The sequence below is a fragment of the Delphinapterus leucas genome, chromosome 5 (assembly GCF_059928025.1).
Source record: "Delphinapterus leucas isolate spDelLeu-1000000601 "Yukka" chromosome 5, BTC_Dleu_Yukka2, whole genome shotgun sequence".
NCBI classification, from domain to species: Eukaryota; Metazoa; Chordata; class Mammalia; order Artiodactyla; family Monodontidae; genus Delphinapterus; species Delphinapterus leucas.
The window spans coordinates 64534322-64555592 of record NC_143133.1 but is presented as its reverse complement, the minus strand read 5'-3'; the positions used below and the strand labels follow the sequence as shown (position 1 = coordinate 64555592).

The following is a 21271-nucleotide window of genomic DNA, read 5'->3' as shown; positions in this document are numbered from 1 at the left end:
AGTGGTTAAGAATCCGCCTGCCAATGCAGGTGACATGGGTTCAAACCCTGGTCTGGGAAGATCCCACATGCCACAGAGCAACTAAGCCCGTGAGCCGCAACTGCTAAGCCTGCACTCTGGAGCTCGCAAGCCACAACTACTGAGCCCCCGTGCCACAACTACTGAAGCCCACGTGCCTAGAGTCCGTGCTCCACAACAAGAGAAGCCACCGCAACGAGAAGCCCTCGCACCATGACAAAGAATAGCCCCCGCTCACTGCAACTAGAGAAAGCCCATGAGCAGCAACAAAGACCCAATGTAGCCAAAGATAAATAAAAATAAATAAATCTATTTTAAAAATATTTTGAAAAATAGAATTTCATTGCGGTATTATTCACAACAGCCAAAAAAAAAAGAAAAGAAAAAGAACTGATGATAACTAAAAGGTATCAAAAGGCAGTGGTTAAATTAATTCTGTTGTATCCATACAGTGGAATCCGATACAGCATTAAAAAGAATTAGGATAGGGGTGGGAGGGGGGAATAGGTGAAGGGGCTTAAGAGGTACAAACCTCTAGTTATAAAATAAATGTCACAGGAATGTAATACAACAGCATAAGGACTATGGTCAATAATACTGTAATAACTTTGTATGGGAACAGATGGTTACCAGAATTATTGTGGTGATCATTTCACAGTGCATGCAAATGTCAAATCACTATGTAGTACACCTGAAATTAATGTAATATTGTACGTCAACTATATTTTGAATAAAAAAATAGAATTAGGTTAACCTTGTACGTATTGTGAGGAAAGGTACCCATGATATATTAGTAACTGAAAAAGGAAGCAGTTGAATGATTCATTTACGTAGAAAAATAAATGTACAAGCCTGGTCTGATGCCCTTGAATGCCCAAAATGGTCAGAATGGCATGGGTTCAGGCATAGGAAAGGTATCTGTGCAATGGTGGACAAAACCAGACTTGCTGTGAATTCTAGCTCATCCAATACGTGTTCCTCTACAGATAAAACTGTACTAAGGGCACAGCAGTTACGCCCTAAATTCTCTAAGGGAGAAGAGGAACAAAGAGGAATAACCTAAGAACACAAGTCTGTACAGCCTTTCTTAGGTTTTTAAAATCCCCTTTTGGGATATCAATGTATATACTTTCTATATTAATTATATTGCAGATATAATACACAGCAGTGGGATTAACTATCTCCCATGCATCAACTGTCTCCCTAGATGCTCAACTTCTCCCAGGAAACGGGGAGAAACAAGTTCGTAATGACCCTGAAACTATCAAGATACTCCAGAGCAAAATTCTTTTCTTTTGCTGTTTAATTCATTGCTTATGCATACATAATGTTCCATGAACATTAAGTTCCAAATCCATAGAAGTCTAAAAGAATGACAGGATGTCTGCCTTTAATTGGCTTTAAACTAGGAATACTTTTAAAGAGACTAATGGGGACAAAAGATAAAGAAACTGTTAATATAGTTTAGACTGGGCTTAGAGGTTTTTAAAAAAATTTTTTTCCTACTTTGTTAATAATGTCTCTAACTCTCACTTTTTTGTTGTGGTTGTTTTCTATAGAAGAAATGACTTCTTGAGGAGAGGTAATGCGATGGCCATGCAAAGGTAGCTGGTATGGCTGTACTTCATCATACTAAGGCCCCATATCGCTGGGACATTAGAGAATAAAATCCTAAACTAGAGAGAAAAGAAGCAACCTTCCGCATACAAATGACCTTACGCTCAGCTTCATCCCAGAAAAAATTAAAATTTAAATGGACAAGTGCCATGATAAAGGTAAGTGCAGAATGCCAAGAGAATGCTGAGGACAGAGTGCTTAAATCTTCAAGGGCAGTGGGAGTGGGAAAGGCAGAAAGGAGAGACATCTGAGATCGGTCTCAGAGGGTAGAGAAAATGTGATTGGTGGACTGCATCCAGACCGAGGAAGCAGCCGGTGCCCAGGTGTGCAGGGGAGAAGGTTCTGTGTATTTGGAGGGTAGAGAGTTGGCTTTTGCGGCTGAAGCACAGGCGGGAGACGCATTGGAAAGGAACAGTGGGGCCAATTTGTGAATGCTAAGTATAAAATAACCTCCTTCCCACCAGCTCTCTCATTACTTTCTCCTCTTCCCCACTCCACCTAGCCATTGCTGCCCTGGGACTATGAAATATCCCCCAAACTCTCCCTGCCTTTCCTCACTCAGTAATCTTTATTTTTGTTCTTTTTTTTTTTTGGAATTTTTAAATTTTATTTTATTTTTTATACAGCAGGTTCTTATTAGTTATCTATTTTATACATATTAGTGTATACATGTCAATCCCAATCTCCCAATTCATCACACCACCACCACCTCCCCGCCACTTTCCCCCCTTGGTGTCCATACCTTTGCTCTCTACATCTGTCTCTATTTCTGCCCTGCAAACTGGTTCATCTGTACCATTTTTCTAGATTCCACATATATGCGTTAATATACGATATTTGTTTTTCTCTTTCTGACTTACTTCACTCTGTATGACAGTCTCTAGATCCATCCACATCTCTACAAATGACCCAATTTCGCTCCTTTTTATGGCTGAGTAATATTCCATTGTATATATGTACCACATCTTCTTTATCCATTCGTCTGTCAATGGGCATTTAGGTTACTTCCATGACCTGGCTATTGTAAATAGTGCTGCAATGAACATTGGGGTGCACGTGTTTTTCTGAATTATGCTTTTCTCTGGGTATATGCCCAGGAGTGGGATTGCTGGGTCATATGGTAGTTCTATTTTTAGTTTTTTAAGGAACCTCCATACTGTTCTCCATAGTGGCTGTATCAATTTACATTCCCACCAACAGTGCAAGAGGGTTCCCTTTTCTCCACACCCTCTCCAGCATTTGTTGTTTGGACATTTTATGATGATGCCCATTCTAACTGGTGTGAGGTGATACCTCATTGTAGTTTTGATTTGCGTTCCTCTAATGATTAGTGATGTTGAGCATCCTTTCATGTGCCTCTTAGCCATCTGTATGTCTTCTCTGGAGAAATGTCTGTTTAGGTCTTCTGCCCATTTTTGGATTGGGTTGTTTGTTTTTTAATGTTACCTCACTTAGTAATCCTAAGTGTGTCACTCTCATCTCCTAAAGTACAACCTTCTCTGCTCTGACTCTTCCTGGTAAAGTTCTACCTGTCTCAGAGCCCAGCTCAGACACCACCTCCTCCAGGAGGCCTTCCAGAAACTCCTCGTAAGCATTATTTTTCTCCCTTATTTGAGCTCACATGTAATCTTTAAATGTTTTTATGTTTACCTTTTTGAATAGTTAATATAATACACGCCTATGGTAAAATTCAAAGAGTACAAAAGTGAAAAATATGTCTTCCTCCTCTGCCTGCCCTCCAGGGCCCCAGGCCATTTTCCCAGAGGCAACCATTGTGTTAAGTTTTTCATGCATTTTCCCAAAGCTATTACATTATGGCACGTATTCACAAACATATATACGAATGCATATGTGTAATTATCCTAACACACACACTCGCTCTTTTTTTAGTATACAAACTGCAGCATACTATTCTATACTCCCTGATGCTTTTCTCACTTAATTTTTTCTTTATCACCAGATTTTCAGACATACCTCAAAGGTACGGCAGGTTTGGGTTCCAGACCACCACAATAAAGCAATATCGCAATAAAGTGAGTCACATGAATTTTCTGGCTTCCCAGTGTGTATTAGTTATGTTTACACTAGACTAGACTGTAGTCTATTAAGTGTGCAATAGCATTTTGTCTTAAAAATAATGTACATGACTTAATTTAAAAATGCTTTATTGCTAAAAAATGCTAACCATCATCTGAGCCTTCATCAAGTCATAAACTTTTTGCTGATTGAGGGTCTTGCCTCCATGTTGATGCCGCTGACTGATCAGGGCGATAGCTGCTGAAGGCTGGGAGGCTGTGGTAGTTTCTTAAAATAAGACAACAACGAAGTTTACGACATCGATGGGCTCTGCCTTTCATGAACGATTTCTCTGTAGCATGCGATGCTGTTCGATAACATATTACCCACAGTGGAACTTCTTTCAAAATTGTAGTCAGTGCTCTCAACCCCTGCTGCTGCTTTGAGAACAGATATTAACAGAAAAGAGCATGAAGGGGCAGACAGCTCAACCTTCCTCCCACAGATGCCCTTTCCCTACTCCTGGGCTTTTCTTCTTGCCTTCCCTAGCTTGTCCTTCCTTCTCCACCCCCTAACTTGACCCAGAGGCATGGGTGCTAAAAAGCCCTCAGCCTGGGTGCATGAGCCAAACAAGCACAAGGGGCCCCAGCTGGTGTCAGATTTCAAGACAGTGTTCAGTTGCAACCATCTTAGCTGTACACATAGAAACAGAATTTGTACCTCTTTTCCCCGGGAACACGTCCAATTTAGAGTCCACTGGCCTAATTTGTGACAGAAAGAACTTGTGAACACTTTGCACTTCAGAGAGTTTTCAGAGGCTGATTGGAGAAAACACCCAGCCCCTTTACAGACCTCAGCAGCAGAACAACTAGGCAGCCAAGGTGGCAGAGAGGCCCAAAGGGGAATGTCACGTAGACCCCACAAAATCCCTCAGAACTCTAAGGCGTGCTCCTGGCTTTCCTCGAGACAGAAAGCAGTCTTTGGCCACATCACTCATTTGCCTCCCAAATGTCCACACCGAGAAGTTCTCAGGCCTTGTAAAGCATTCCCCATAACATTAAAATGGCCAGGTCCTAACAGGGAGAGGAACTGGATAACTATTGAATATCTACTCTCGGCAGGGTAACTTGCGACTCTCCGTAGATTATCCAGAGCTCCTACCTGGAGTTTGATGTTCACCCTTTATGCCAACTCTCACACCTCCACACAGCTATTATCAACGTGTATGAAACCAGGAGGCCTAATTGTAAATGTGTTTCTAGCAGCAGGGACTTCCAGAAAACACACTTCTTGTGGAATGGACTTGCCACTTCTGTTCATTTTTGTCCTCATTTGCCTTAACGTTTTAAACACAAGACTACTTGCCAGAAAGGATAACTTTTCAAAGGAGAAAAACATACACACACACCTCTTTTATCATTAAACTCCTTATTATTTTAGAAAAATATTTAATAATGTGGAAAAAAGGTATATGACAACATTGTTACATGAAAAAAAGCAAGTTCAAAACAGTATGTGAAACATGATCCTGATTTTTTCAATAAAAATATAGAGAGGAGTAAGAAGCTAAACCCAGATGCGCAATGCTCTGATTGGTGCAGTTATAGATTTTTTGTGTGCTTATCTATGTTTTACAAATTTCCTTCAAAAACATATACTGCTTCGGTAATAAAAGGGAGTTGTAAAAGTAACTCACGACTCTTTGTAAAAGAAAATATAAATGCATCCCCAGTTTCTTCCTGGATAGAAATGGGATTTGCTAGTATCACCAGATACTGTAGTCACTTTCAAGAAAGTATGACACAGGAGACCTGGATCCTGGGTCAGGGTTAGCCCCTGACTAACGAAATGACCCTGAACCAGTCCAGGATACCCCTCCCACCACGGGCACCTCATCTGTCAGATGAGCAGGTCTCACTGGGTCTGTTAGTCCCTTTCTTAGTCTGGAACTCCTCATAGCTCTTTCAGATACCACTCATGTAAAAACAAAACAAAAAACACCTTGGAATATTCCAGTGATTTGGATTGTGCCTATACCACCTTGCTCAATATGCTAGAAAAATTCCTGGGGAAACTCAGACCCTAGGAAAAGAGGTTCCTTGCGTAACAGAGATAGTTGCCACAGTTAGGATTTATGGCAACACCTTTCCTTTTGTCACTGAGTACCAGAAAGTTCAAGGGCATGCTTTAGCCTAAGGCTCACTTCCTCTCTATGGTCTTGTGAATGGGATCAAAATACAGGAGGTCTATTAGCCAAGATTCTTTGGCCATTGACAATGCATGGACGGGCACTGCCAGAGTACGATTCTCAGACTTGCTTGTTTTCTATGTTTCCATGGATCACCAACCCTCTTTTTTCTGATCAATATCTCTTCATATAAATCCAGCTTCTCAGGAGATGACGCTCAGTCATCTTCATGTACTAGGCCACTCAAGTCTTGCCTTAGTGGTACGAGCCCACCTGAAATTACTTTCAAGAGACAATAGTAAATTACTTTCAATAGACATTTCAGGGTTCCTCAGGGTTCAGGGTTCCAAAAGAAACCCCAGGACATCAGCATTAGCCAACTTCTCATGTCCATAATTCCAAAGTGAACTGAAATGCCTCAGAAGATAATCCCCTAAACTCATTCCACCTTCCTGTAACCACCTCTTCACTTGTACATTTTGCTTGTATCTTGTAACACTCACATATCTCATGCAGACATCCATCAGAACACTTCCTTTGGGTTTATCAACCCCAAAGTTCTTACCTTGTAAGATTAAATTTGAAAACCTCCCAGTGAACTCTTCAGTGTTCCATTTCCCATGAAGTTTTACTAGCCTGGCCCATGAGTATGTGTGTGTGTGCGCACGGGTGGGCGTAATCAGGAAGTAGAAGAGTGAGACTCGCACTTGCTATTTTGTGGTTTTTTTTGGGGGGCTGCACCATGCATCCTGTGGGATTTTAGTTCCCCAACTAGGGATTGAACCCGGGCCGTTGGCAGTGAGAGCGTGGAGTCCTAACCACTGGACCACCAGGGAATTCCCCACACTTGCTATTTTTCTAAAATAAGGTCCCAGGAAACTTTACGATCACAGAGTCAACTATCAGTAGGTAAACTATGTCCTCTCCTTTTTGCATCATGGGGCACAGAAAGAGATAGAGGGCTTCCTCTCTCTATCACATGCAAAATCTGTTATCCCATCTCCTCATTTTAATGATATTCTCCTGGCTGAATTCCAGTGTCTTCTCGACTATGAGTCATCACCGCTACTTGTGCATAGAATTGAAGGTTCAGGGTTCCTCATTTTGAAGCAGGACAGCAGTTCAGAAGCATCTGATAAGATCCCCACAGCACAGTTCTTGATCTGGGATCATCCAGAGGCCCAGCTCAGGGGAGCCCTCCCCACAGGGAGATGGCAAAGGAAGTAGCTTCCCAATCAACCAGCAGTAGCTGCCATCCCTGCCAATAAGGATCCCCTGCAAGAAAGTCTGACGCGTGGGCTTTCCGACCAGCTGGCACAGCGGGCACAGCATGTCTCCTTCAGGGGTCAGCCTTACCAGAAGCTACCCGACTCCACAGGGGACATCAGGGTAATGGGAAGTCCCGTCCCGACTGCGCATCCCTCCCACCACTGAAACAGCCCTTTCTCCAGAGGCTCAGTGCTTTGTTGAAACGCGAATATCCTTGGAAGATAAAGCCCTTTTTACCCTTTCCACGTTTATACAAATGTGCTTCAAGTCTCTCTCTATCCTCAAAGCCAGTTTTGATTGGAAGAGGAGAAAGTTTCACCAAAAACCAAAAACTGTATACAAAGAGAGGTAAGGCATTGGGCATTAATCCCATCTAAATCCAGGCCCCTCCTAAACTGGAATAGCACTAGGGGCCTATCAGTCTCCTGTATTGTCTGTGGATTGATAATCTGAAGGGTCATTGATCTGAATTGTCAATAATACCATTCATGTGCTCATTCCTCCAATATGTACTACACTCTGACTACATGCTGGGCACTATAGTAAATGTTGCATGACTACATGCTAGGCACTATACTAAATGTTGCAGGGGGAATAGAGAAAGCTGAAGAATTCTAATCCATCTCAAAGTCAAGTGTCCAATGCGTGGATTCATAACACTGGGTTCATAACACTGATCATGACTAAGGTATTAAGGAAGTACTTGGTGTTTATTCACTGCATTTGCTACTCACCCCACAGTGCTGTGATATACCATTAGCCCTGGGAAGTATCATTATTCTCAATTTACAGATAATTTTTTTTTTTTTGGCCGTGCCACGCGGCTTCCGGGATTTTAGTTCCGCAACCAGGGATGGCACCCGGGGCTATGGCAGTGAAGCGCCAAGTCCTAACCACTGGACCACCAGGGAATTCCCTCCGTTTACAGATAAATTGATCAATGTCCAGGGGGTAAAGTCTGTGATCTCCAAATCTGAGCATCATCAAAATTGTTTAAAATGTTTTCCTGGGCCCCTCATGGGGACATACACATTCAGTAGGTCTGGGAAGAACCAGAGAAGCTATTTTTAAAGTACTAGGATGACTCAGAAGCACAGTCAAATTGGAGAAACAACGTTACACATCTAAGCACAGCTTTCTCAGACAGCTTTACATCTGACCTTCACAATCTGGGTAGTAAGAATTATTATATTATTATCCTCAACTTACATGTGAAGCAGCTTCAGCACAAACACACAAAAAGACAATCGCCCCCCACCCCCCAAAAAAACAAAACAAAACAAATTCTCTCTTTCTCCATTTTCTTTCCTTCTTTTTCATCTGTTGCAAACAAAGCAATGGAACTACCATAACGGATCATCTCATAAACAATCATTTATGCCATCGCTCTTTGCAAAGTCTCTTCTGGTCTTTGTACAGTACTATCTACAGAAGAGTAATCAAACAACTTGCTATGAATCTAAATAAAACTAACCCCAGACATCAACCAGTGTCTTTCCTCATACTTCATTTTGCCATTAAAAATAATCAACATTAAAGATACTTAAGAGACATAACTGTATAATAGATGGACTTTGTTTAAATATTGAATTAAATAAGTCAATTATGAAAAGGTATGTTTGAGACAATCAGGTAGATACGATTATAGATTGGGTATTAGAAAGTTCCAAGGCATTACTGCTAATTTTGTTAGGTGGGCTAATGGTCACATGGTAGTGTAAGAAAATATTCTCGATTTCAGAGATGCATAGCATATGTGGGTAGAGTGACATGATGTCTAGAATTTACTTTAAAGTACTTCAGCAAAGGGGGAAAAAGATGAAACAAATATGGCAGTATCTTGACAGTTGCTGGATTTGGGTGATGAGCTTATGGGAACTTTTAGATGTGTTTGAAATTTTTATAATAATACAATTTTTTAAAAAAATCAACACCTTCACTTCTCCAAGTGCCATTTTCCCCTTGTAAAGGCAAGTTCTCAACTCTTATTAAAATAGCGTGTCAATAAGCTATTCCCTTCACATCTATTTTTTCTTATTTGTTCTTTAAAAAGGGTTTTTAGTTTTTAAACTAATAGCCATGGAACATACTTATACTAAATATTTCTTTGTTTATCTGAAACTCAATATCTAACTAGTATCCTAGTTTTTTATTTGCTAGATCTGGCAACCCTAGACAAGGGGGAAAAGCCCTAATCAGGAGTCAGGATATTTGAGTTCAATTTCATCTCTGTCATTGGCCTCATAACCAGGAGTAACTACTCGCCTCTAGGTGCTTCTTTCATCACGCATAAGACAGGAGGGTTTCATTCTGGCTCAAAATATTATGAAATGTAGATACTACTCTTATTCCAACTCCTTGGGTAGAAAATACCTTTTAAATAAGTACTCCTAATTGACTTCTTTTCTTCAGGGGAATGTTGAGAGGGAAATTCAAAAAAGCAAAGACATATTGCCCCCAAAACATCAGGCTGATAAACCAAGCCATCGACAGCACCATTTATTGAGTGCCTACACGGTGCCAGATCCTGAAGCAAGCACTTTTATTTCTTTTTATTTTTTTATTTTTATTCATTTATTTTTTTTGCAGTACGCGGGCCTCTCACTGTTGTGGCCTCTCCCGTTGTGGAGCACAGGCTCCGAACGCGCAGGCTCAGTGGCCGTGGCTCACGGGCCCAGCCGCTCCGCGGCATGTGGGATCTTCCCGGACCGGGGCACGAACCCGTGTCCCCTGCATCGGCAGGCGGACTCTCAACCACTGCGCCACCAGGGAAGCCCAAGCACTTTTATATATGACCGAATTTTATCCTCACAACTATCCCACAAGATAAATAATACTATCCCCCTTTTGCAGATGTGATGACTGAGATCCAGAGAAATTAATAACTTAACCCTGGTTAACTCCAAAGCCCTGAGCTTTACACCACACCTCCATGCTTCCAATTCTCTCATGCAGAGGATCAGGAAATGGAAGGCAGAACTGAGCTAGTGGATGGTTTCTAGCTCCTAAATCAAGCCTTTAGGTTTGTCTCTTGTGAGTGAATCCCCATGGTGCTGTGCTGGGTTATTAATGTTAAAACACAAATAGTATACAGTGGGTGTTAGAACTGCAAAGAAAGCAAAATGTCCAACTACTTACTGGCTCTCATTTTATCTATTGATATTTATCGATTTTATCTATTATTTAACCAGCTTTTATTAATTGCTTCCTAGATGCACAGCACTATACTGGTCATTGTGAGAGATTCCCTCCTCTCCTGGAATTTAGCCTATTGTGGAGATAAGATATAAATGCTTGAGTCAGGCAACTAACAACTAAAGACATTAGGTACACTTAATTACTTAATTAGGTACACCAAAGAGTGAAACAGATCAGAAACACAATAGGATTTTAAAAGGAAGGGAATCATTAAAAACAAACAAACAGGACTTCCCTGGTAGCGCAGTGGTTGAGAGTCCGCCTGCCGATGCAGGGGACACGGGTTCGTGCCCCGGTCCGGGAAGATCCCACATGCCGCGGAGCGGCTGGGCCCGTGAGCCACGGCCGCTGAGCCTGCGCGTCCAGAGCCTGTGCTCCGCAACGGGAGAGGCCACAACAGTGAGAGGCCCACGTACCGTAAAAAAAAAAACAAAAACCAAAATAAACAAACAAACAAAAGCCGAAAAAACAAAAAAGGAAAAAAAGAAAAAAGGATGGAGGTACACATGGGCTGAGGGCACTGAAAAGAACTTGTGAAGAAGTAAGACTTAAACTAGGCTGTGAGGGGAAGGATTTGAAAAGGTTGGAGACAAAGGAAAAGGTCTTCTAGGCAAGTGGAACCACCTAAGGACTCCCAGAGAAAGTGACCTAGAATAGAGTCTCGAGGTGAAAGGAGTTGGAAAGGTAACAAGAGAGGGATTGGCATGTGCAAAAGCACAGAGGACTGTGACCAAAGATGTGTTTAGGGACCAAGTAGATCAGTGTGCCTAGACCCCAGACCAGAATTGAGGATGTGGTAGGAAATGTGAATGAGAAGGCAGACCTTGTACCTGTAAGGAATTGGAAGCTACTGATGGCTTTTGGGTGGGTAAATATGTTCAAATTAATGTCTGGGGGTAATTGGTCCAGCTTTAAAACAATGTTAGGTAAAACACCGTTTGTTTCATTCAATACACAAAATATATGTACTGAGGGCCTAGTGTACTAATATACAAAAATGAATAGAACACAGTTCCTACTCTTAAGAAATTCACAATCCAATGAGAGACCACCAATTACAAGATAATGTAAGTTGTTCCTCAATTTAATTTATGACATTATCGGTGGCAGGCATTGTTAGTTTTCTGCTCAATATCCAAGCCTCTCTTTGTCATTAATAATATAATCCAATTTTGTTTGTAGGACTTTGTGCAAAGCCTTAGGGCAATGGATCATTCTTGGCCTACGCCACTATTTCTCAACCTTTTTTTCATTATCATCCACCTCAGAGCATTTTTAGAGACTTTTTCCCTAATCACCCCACTCATGAAATTTTAATACCATAAATATACTCTACGTCTGTTTATGTATTGTATGCGTACCTGTGCTACATACATAAAAAAGAGTAATATCTTTTTTTCTGCCTCTCTTCCCCACCAATAAACAATTCTCCCTCTTAGGGATTATCATCACCATCCCATCTACCCTCACCCCATCCCTACCCTAACTGCATTCCTCCCTTTGCTTCCCTATCGGGAATGCATGGTCTAAGGCCATTATATAACAATTCTACTTCCTGTTTCCTCACCCTCCTCACAGCTGGCCTGGCCACGTAACCCAGTCCTAGCAACGACATGAAAGTTGATATCTGTTTAGGAGATCTCTGGGAAAATTCTTGCTTTCCTAGAAAAAGCAACAGCCATTGCCAGATCAGCTTCCTTTCCACCTCCACCCAAATCTACACCTCTCGATGGAGGCACAAGGCTCAAAGCTGCAGCAGCCATCTTGCAACTATGATGAAAGACACGAGAACTGCAAAGGCAGTATCACTGAGCCACTGAACCAGTGGCAGAACACAGATCTCCAGACTTCTTATGTGGGAATCCAGATTTTTTGTAAGTTACCATTAGGTATTGTATAAGTTGCAGCTGAAACATTGCTAACTGATATGTTGTCTGTCTCATGAACCATAGCTTGTCTGACATGACCATGAATTATTGTTAAACCAAAGCCAGAGAGAAACACAAACAAAAGCAAAAACATGTGATCAGGAATATTACACAAGCAAACAGGAGATTTCACTCATGTTTAAAAGGAAAATGCTTTCCTTCACTAAACTAATCAACTTTTCAAATAATTGTAAAGTATTCCAACTAATATTTAGCATTTGAAACTAACAAACTTTAAGATACTTGATATTACTGTGTAGAAAAACGGTCATGAAAGGCTACGAGATAATTTTCCTACTTTATACCAAATGAATGATTTGCCTAGTAGGTATGTGTTTCAAAATATTTGAAAGTCAGTTATTTCTAAATTAAATATTTAAGATGCATAAGGAATATGTGCCTCTTAAAGGCTCCCTTTGGGAATCTTTTCACATGTTAAAATTTTTTAGATAATCCTCTATATTCATCATTTGAATATTTTATATTTTACTTAAATTCTGATACTAGCTAAAGCTAATTCTCTCTTATTTTAAAAATATAAACCAAACCTATTTAATAACTCCAACATCTCTCATTAAAAGTGATTTTCAAGGTTCAAGATAAAAGAAACTCAAAATCCCTTTAAACCTAAAGATCCGCTAAATCTTAAAAGATAAAATTTAATTATAGGCTTAGGGCTTTCAAGCATTAGGTTTTCTTCAAAATATCAAAATAATTCTCACATCAAAATCATTTTACTAGTTTCACTATTAACCTCACACCATAAATTGACTTTCTTTTAATAAGGATTTTTTACCTTTTTTATTATAAAAGTAATATATGCAAATCACAGAAAATACATGAAAAATAAAAATCATTTTAAAATCATACATAATCTTATTATACACTAGATGATAACTTTTAACATATTGGTTTATCTACTTTCATATTCTGAACTCACGTATAAAAATATATAGGCCTTTTTAAACAAAAATATGTAATTTTGTACTCAAATTTTTTTCTCACGTATTAAACATTCTTCAAAAAATACCTTAATGAATATTTAATAGGAATATAATTTATTTAATCATGCCTTTCATTTTAAATGATTTTTAGGTTTTTCTATTATAAAAAAATCATTGTGTTGAAAAGCTTTGTTTTTATAATAAAACACTTATTGTTTTCTTAGGACTAATTCTTAGAAGCAGTCACAGTATATGAACATTTTAAGGCTATTGCTTCATACTGCCCAGTTACTTGCAATTTTTCTGAAAAGAAGCCTTTCTATAGCCATCTAAAGTAATTTAAAATAATAATTTAGAACAAAGCTTATTATGTGGTGAGCAGAAGGGTTCATTCAACCCTTTTTTCCTGACTGGTGATATTATTTATAAATTGTACTTCAGCCAATATTTTATAGGAAAAGGAAAAACTTGATAATAATTGAAAAGTTCTTGATCAAACTCTAAAAGACTATGAAGGCAAGTGAATTTGCTATGCTATTTATTCTGCATTTTAGTAATTAATTTGTTAAAGATCTAGCATTTAAGAATCGTTAAGCACTCTCAAAATTGGCAAAAGAAACAAGAAGTAATTATAATTGGTAGATAAAATAATGAGCTACATACCTGTTGAGAAATAAAACCAGTCATGACCAAATACATAAAGGAAGTAGCACTAACGTTTAAACTCCAAACAGCGTGAATGAATGTAGGAAAGAATTTTAAATATGATCACTTCAGCCCTCTAAAGAAAGGAATGATAAATCAGAGGGAGCTTTAAGATAATATAGCTTCTTAAGGTTGGCTGGTCACAGGTCAGAAAAAAAAATTGAACATCAGCTTAAGCTAAAAATGCTGGTGACTTTTTTCATGAGTACGATTGCACAATCTAGTTTCTAAACTGAAAACCACAAGAGTCTAGCCCCTGTTGGAAGAGAAACTTTTGTTTTTCCTTCCATATCTATGTGTGTTGGGTCTTTCCTGGATGACATGTCAAATGGGTAGCACTTGGGGAAATCCAAAACTCTTGGTTTGGGTTTTGAACTTTTGGTCCAAGTTTTACACAGAACTCCCCTGCCACCATGACAAAACTGTCCATGCATTTTCATGGCTCTAGAATTTAATAGAAACTTTGCCACAATCTACATCTTGAAATCACTTTTCCTGAGATGTAGAGGATGAAAAGGAAAAAAAGATAACTATGGGACTCAGAAAAGATACCATAGTTGCTTGCCCTTCATTAATTCAAGTGATCCATTTAAGCATCAGCTGTATTTCTCTTGTATTAAGGAGCAATGTTTACTTTAAGCTCCTTTCTATAGATTCTGCACATTTTGAAGGGAAAGCACTAGCATGATGGTGTTTTTAATAAAAAGTTAAATACTCATAAATAAAATGTATACGCGTATACTTAGGTTAAAAGGCATATGCCACATTTTGTTACAATGAACATGCATTGCTATTATATTTTTAAAGTCAACATTATTACAGGTATTTCTCTGATATTATCAGATATTCTGTGTATAGGAAGAGTGACAGTATCATTTTAGTAAACGTAGGAAGCTGTGGTACTGTCAACATGTAAGGTTTTTCTGCCTTTTCCCCTCCTATTTCCTGTATATACGTCCAACACCCTCTTCTACTCCCTTATCACAGCCGGAGAAAGAGAGAGCAAGAAAGAAAGACTGTCATCGTAAATTACAGCAAGTTACTGTCCAAAGCTATTGGAGTTTGAGGAAAATCAGGTTTTAACCCCAGAAAGTACACCAGAGGGGACTTCTAGACCCTTTAAGGGCTTCTGCATCTGATGGCAGTGGCTTGACATCGTTGAAATTTGAATCCAAATATATGGCTCTCCTTTTCCTTGTCAGAAGGACTAATCCCAGGCCTTCTTATACTTCTCTCAATCATGGCTGAAATCATTTTCAGCTCCAGACTGGAACAAAGACAGGCAGGATTTTTTGTGGCAACTGAGAAAAAGATTTATGATAAGATGTGTGTATTTAGAAGTGCTCAAGAAGGCAGAAGTTAGAATAGCACTGGTGAAAGCAAAGGAAAAGCAGGGATCCTGCCCAAAAGAAAGGAGCCTCTGAGAGAAAGGAGAAGCCTCAAGGAAGAGATACAAGATACATGCCAGTCAGTTCCCCACAACAGCAACTAGTTCGCTAGACGTAATGTCGAAGCAGGGGAAGCAATCTCCAAGAGACAAGGGGGTGGAGAGTTTGCCACTGGTCTTTGGTGTACGTGGAATATTTCTGTTTTGTGGGCTGTAACTGAGGATTCTATGATGCAGTGTTATTATTTAAATGCATTAAATGTATTAAAATACACTGAATACATTGAAAAATACATTGAATACATTGAACTGAAATTGGCAGGAGACCTAGTCATGGGTGTACAATAATTTAAATGGTTGTAGAAGGTGAGGCGCACTAATTACTTGAATATATTTGTTACAGATTTTCCTTTTCTACCTCAAAGAAAGACGTATAATTCTTACACTATGCCAGACCAAGAGAAGCCTGACTCATATTTCACAATTTTTTTTTATCCAGTTGCACATACTTTTTCTCTGGAGAGTTGAAGACTGGGTGCATTTCCCCTCCCCATCCTGTATCTCCCTCCCCCACTCCATCAACATGACAGATTTGGGACAAATCTTCACACCCTGCCTGAGCCCCTGTCACCATCTAAGTGGATAGGAGATTAACAAAGGCATGAACTTTCAGCCGAAAAAACCCAGGTCCCCAAACTGCAAATCAAGTACCCACTAACAGAAGATGGCCAACTGGGCTTCTGTGGTCTAAAGGCTACCCAGGAAAAGTACTATCTCCAAAGTCATCAGGGCCCAAACAGATGTTCAGCTTCAGATAGGAAAACCAGCATTTTACACTCAGAAGCGATCACATTACACACAGGCCTTTCCCATCTAAAAGCAGCCTGGCTGGGTATCCAATACTGAATACCACTCACTACACTCTGGGGCTAGCCAGACTGGTATTTACAAAGTGCCTGCATTTCTTGTGCCAAGTAGGTACCACATGACAGTAAATAAGACATTAAAATAGAATCTTAGAGATGTTTTCCCAGATGGCTACTGATCCTGGCTTCACATAAGAGAATTCAGAATTAAGGACGTAGAACATTAGTCATATATACTCTGAAGAGAACAAGCTCTAGCTCCGCATGTTTACCGAACTTGAGGATCCAGTGCTATAAAATTACACATGTACCTGCCATGTTGTCCTCATTTTAGCCATCAGCTGGAGAGTCAACTTTTCTCTTTAGCAGCTAAATCCAACATCAACAATAACCAGCACTTTCTCAATTTCTGCAATGCCCTCTCTGCTATACTGACAGCCTCTCAGGCAGGATTTCTTAATATGAGGCCTCTGGACTACAGATTGTCCATGGATACACTCTAGAGGATCCCTGAATCTCCTAAACGTGTATGACAAATGTGCATGTTCTTGTATGTGTTCTTTTTCTTGGGGATACGGTCTTTGGTTCTCATCAGATTCTCAAAGGAATTTATGACCAAAAAAGTGATTAGGAAATACTGCTCTAAAGTGTAAGCCAATTAGTCCATGAAACACCCTGTAAAGTAGGGAAAAGGACAGTCAGCAGGCAAGGCAGAAGGAGGTGTGACTTCAGGTGCCAGACTTCAGGTGCCAGACCCTTGCATATCCAACAGACCCTGATTCCAAGGCTAAGGGTTGTTGATTTGTCCTTGTTTTATCATGTCATGTCCCAAGAGACTACTGCCCCTGACGACAGGGAATGTGAGATCCTTTTTAAAGTTAAACAATTTTCAGTGTAAAGTTGAAAGAACCCAAGATATTAAAGGCGATTTGAGAGCTTATTACTGTCACTAAAGTTCTAAAGCCAGGTGAAGTCGATAATCTCAGTACCATGGCTTCCGCTACTGCGATGTCATTTACTTTCAATATGTTTATTTTGTGATACGTACATTGTTGTTATGGCACATGTCTAATTGTTATTACTACTTTGAGTGCTACAGTTCTGTATATAAAGTACTGCATTTCATTAAAAATTAGGCTTTCTTTCCTTCTTTAATGTGATATTATCATACACTAAGGCCCGAATGTTTTCTGAACATAGCACCACATATTCTACTCAGGTTTATTGTTGATTACCACCTCCCAATGATTTGAAATAGAATATTCATGAGTCCTAGACTCTCCCTTTAACCATTTTTCTCTGTGCTTTCCCTTGTAGTTCCCCTGTTCACAGTTACTTTCAGCTGGTCCAAATGCCTGACAAAACTTACTTAACTACAGAAGGGAATTTTATGGCACTAACTATATTCCCCTTTAAGGAGTATCATAAAAAGAGTCTCCAGTTTTTAGTTTGTTTCTATAGATTTAACAGAATAACTTGTCCCTTCTGGGCTTTCTCTGTTGTCATACCTCTTTTACATCATAAGCCCTTCAATCCTAAGCCTCAAGGTAACAGGTTCACCCCCCGACACACACAGGTAAACACACTGAGATTCGAGAACACATGATTTAGAAGAATCATTTTCTTTCTGCTTTGAGCCCTATTGTTTTGGGATCTAAATGGAACTATTTTCACATCCATCTGGTTCACCTCTGAGATCAGCATCTCCCTGTCTCTTCCTAAGAAATGTTCTCTCCTCTCTCTCCGGCCTTCGATGGTAGCTTTTCTCTGGGCTCTTTCTCAATCTCCATCGACTGCGTTAGCAAATCCTCTGTAGGCAGCCAGTCACTTCTTTCTTCCTGAGTTGCCCTAACGAAACCTACTTAGCATTCACCACTCCAGACTGCCTAGATCCTAACTCCCTTTACAATACCCTGCCCTGCCCAGGGTTCACAGAACACATCTGCATGTCAAAAGCAAGCCCCATCTGGTCCACAAATCTTCCCCTTAGCCTTCCCCTTAAATATTAAAACTACTTAAGACCACTTATTTACAGGCTTTCTCCATAGTTTTTAATGCACACACACCACTTCTACAATACATGAAGTAAAAAAAAATTCTACTATTTCACCATTCTAACACACCAAATGCTTTATTTTTTTATGCTCACATTTAAACCTCATTCACAACGAAACCAGAATGTAAGTGAAAATTGTAATCCTGATTTTCTAATTTAACACCGTATCAAATATATTTTCATAACTACTGTTAATTATGACCTTTAATGACTGTAAAATATTCCACACAGTTAGTGCTGCCAGATCGCTTTTGCTTAATATTTAGGTTATTTTCAGATTTTTCTGTTATAATAACAATACAGTGAACATGTTCATGCATGTTATTTTTTTCCCTTCTTTGAATTATTTATTTAGAATAAATTCCCAGAGGTAGAATTAATGGATCAAAGTGTATGAGCATTTCATTTTTTTAAAAAATTTTTTGTATTGTGGCCACACTGCACAGCATGCAAGATGGTTCCCCAACCAGGGATCGAACCCAGGCCTCTGCAGTGAAAGTTCTGAATCCTAACCACTAGGCCACCAGGGAACTCCCTGGTATGAGCATTTTAATGGCTCTTGACACATTTTGCCAAGTTGCCATGATTGTATTTTACACATTTCCTTGGTGTTATTTTGGTAAATGTTTATTCAACAGGCTTTCCTCAAAAAAAAATTGTGGAGAGCCTGGTTGACAGTGTTTGCCAATTTTTGTGGTGTAAATACTCATGCCATGGCCAGTTTCACTGAATACAAAGTTGGAAAGAGATACTTAATAGCACATCATTGTATAATATTCCTATCACACAGATAAATTGGAGTAGACAACTTCAAAAGCACAGATGACAGTAAAAATGTGGTAAATAATCAGGAGTAATGAGTGTTGAGTATTACCTTTATTTTTAATATAATTTACTTAACTGTGATTTACAGAATTTAATTTTTTTTTTTTTTTTTTTTGCGGTACACGGGCCTCTCACTGTTGTGGCCTCTCGCGTTGTGGAGCACAGGCTCCGGATGCGCAGGCTCAGCGGCCATGGCTCACGGACCCAGCCGCTCCGCGGCATGTGGGATCTTCCCGGACCGGGGCACGAACCCGTGTCCCCTGCATCGGCAGGCGGACTCTCAACCACTGCGCCACCAGGGAAGCCCAGAATTTAATTTTTAATAGTGACTGTGTTTAACAACTGGCTTGTAAAATTTCTGGAAATATCACAATCAGCTCTTGTAAGCAAGTGCAGTCTCCCGCACACCACAGTGTGTACCTCACTTGATATTTTGCAAAAGCACGTCTTTTTTTTTTTTTTTCCGTTGGAGCCATTGAAAATTCACCTGATTCTCTCTGTGCCACAAGCAATAACCATGCTTTTAGGTTAGCAGATTATGATAATGCATAGTGAATAAAACAAAAAAACAAAAAGATGGAGCAGGAGGTCTATCTGGGTCAATTCATTCTGCCCACCCTCCTCCAATATGGATAATGCTCTCTTCATGCATTCATCTTACTACTGTCTTTCCATGGGTCACCTATTAAAAACTACTCCATCATTTATTTTCTCAAACAATGACTGAATGGATGATTATACATAGTTCTCATGGGAAATGACATGAAAACCATATTCATGTTACTTAACCACTCTCTTTGTTGGTTTTCTTTTCTATGAAATGGGGAAGAGGTCACTGCTGACTGCAGATTTACAAGAAACTAAGTTTAGTGATAAGAAGACTTCAACTTATGATCTAAGAAATTGAGCCTTCTGTAACGCTTTGAAATTTTATTCCAAAAGTAATTCATCAGTATTCTGTTTTACTGGAAAAGAGAAATGGGAGAGTAATTTGGTACTTTCTCACTTGAAAGCAAATTCCTTTCTTTGGGCTTTCCCTGAGTGAGACTGAATTGCCTCTACATGTCTATAACACTTCAGAATTTTTTAAGTGGTGCCCTACATTTGCATGTTAAAATGTAAAAATGGTTGACAAAGACTCTAAACATGCTCATATCCTTGACCAAATCATCCCACTCCCAGAAATTCTCCTAAGAAATAAATTCAAAACAAAGGAAAATGCTTTTGTGTGACGATATTATTCACAATAGAGGGAAGATCATTTTACCCCATTTCAACACTTACTCAACTTACCATCTCAGTGCTGGGGGCCCTGGTAGGAGAGCTCTGGATCAATGGCTCCCAAAAGTTCACCCACAGAACAACTGTCTCCAAGTCACCTGGGGGAAAAAAAAAATTGTATTTTTATCACACAGATTCCTGGACCCCACTCCGGGGTTGGGGTGTGAGGCATGAGAATTGCTATTTTTGAAAAACTTCCCAAAGGGTTTTCATGTCCAGCCAGCTTGAGGAACTATGATTCCAGGCCAGAACCAGACAAATCAAACTGTCTCTTAACAATGGTCCAAATCCAGGAACAGTATGACAACTTCTTATGTAAGGCATCAAGAAGTTGCTCGGGGCATTCAAGCAGCTGTTGGAGTCAAATGACTTAAGAGCCTCAGAGGAGAAGCCTTAATTCTGGCACCTTCCATGGCCCTCTATTCACCCTTTCCATCTCTGAACGCCCCACCCCTTCACTGCCCAGCCCAGCACTCAATACTGCCAGGCTGCCTTCCAGCACAATCCACTTTGGCATCCCATCCTGACTTGTGTCCGCCCGTTTCCATACACAAAGCCCCCAAAATTTCCTCCCTTAGGATATTAGTGGGGATCTAGAAAGAAAAACAGTATTATGATTTGACCAAAGTAATCTGCATGTATAATTGAGAATCCCCTGCATAACGAACACACCGGCCATATTTGCATTTTTAAAGGGCACTTACTAACTCAAGAGAATCTCTGATCTGGAGAGCGGTACAGGAAAGCAGGATGCTTTTTAATCTTGGCTTTCATCCAGACCCAAGCATCGAGAACTCAAACAAACACTCTGGGCACTCATTGTCAAAATGGTCCCAATTCCTAAATAGAAGTGGATTTTTAGCTGTGCCTTGTTAGCACTAAAATTAAAAGATATCATAAAATAAATAATTTAATTAAAACTGGCCAAGGAAGAAGAGTCACCCACTCGCCTCTAATTCCAAGTACTCTATAA

General features: G+C 39.8%; 1 protein-coding gene across 5 annotated transcripts in view; it reads right to left on the bottom strand.

Moving 5' to 3' along the window:
• Positions 1-21271, bottom strand: part of RHOH (ras homolog family member H) — a 49129-nt gene that overhangs the window by 25294 nt on the left and 2564 nt on the right. For 3 of the 5 annotated variants that reach the window (XR_002643452.3, XR_002643453.3, XM_022565565.3), the window contains exon 2: positions 20311-20396. The gene's annotated coding sequence lies outside the window, so the exon portion shown is untranslated. Of the gene's footprint in view, positions 1-13841; positions 14034-20310; positions 20397-21002; positions 21139-21271 lie in introns of those variants that run through there. The other 2 variants (XM_022565578.3, XM_022565586.3) reach the window with 2 other exon arrangements.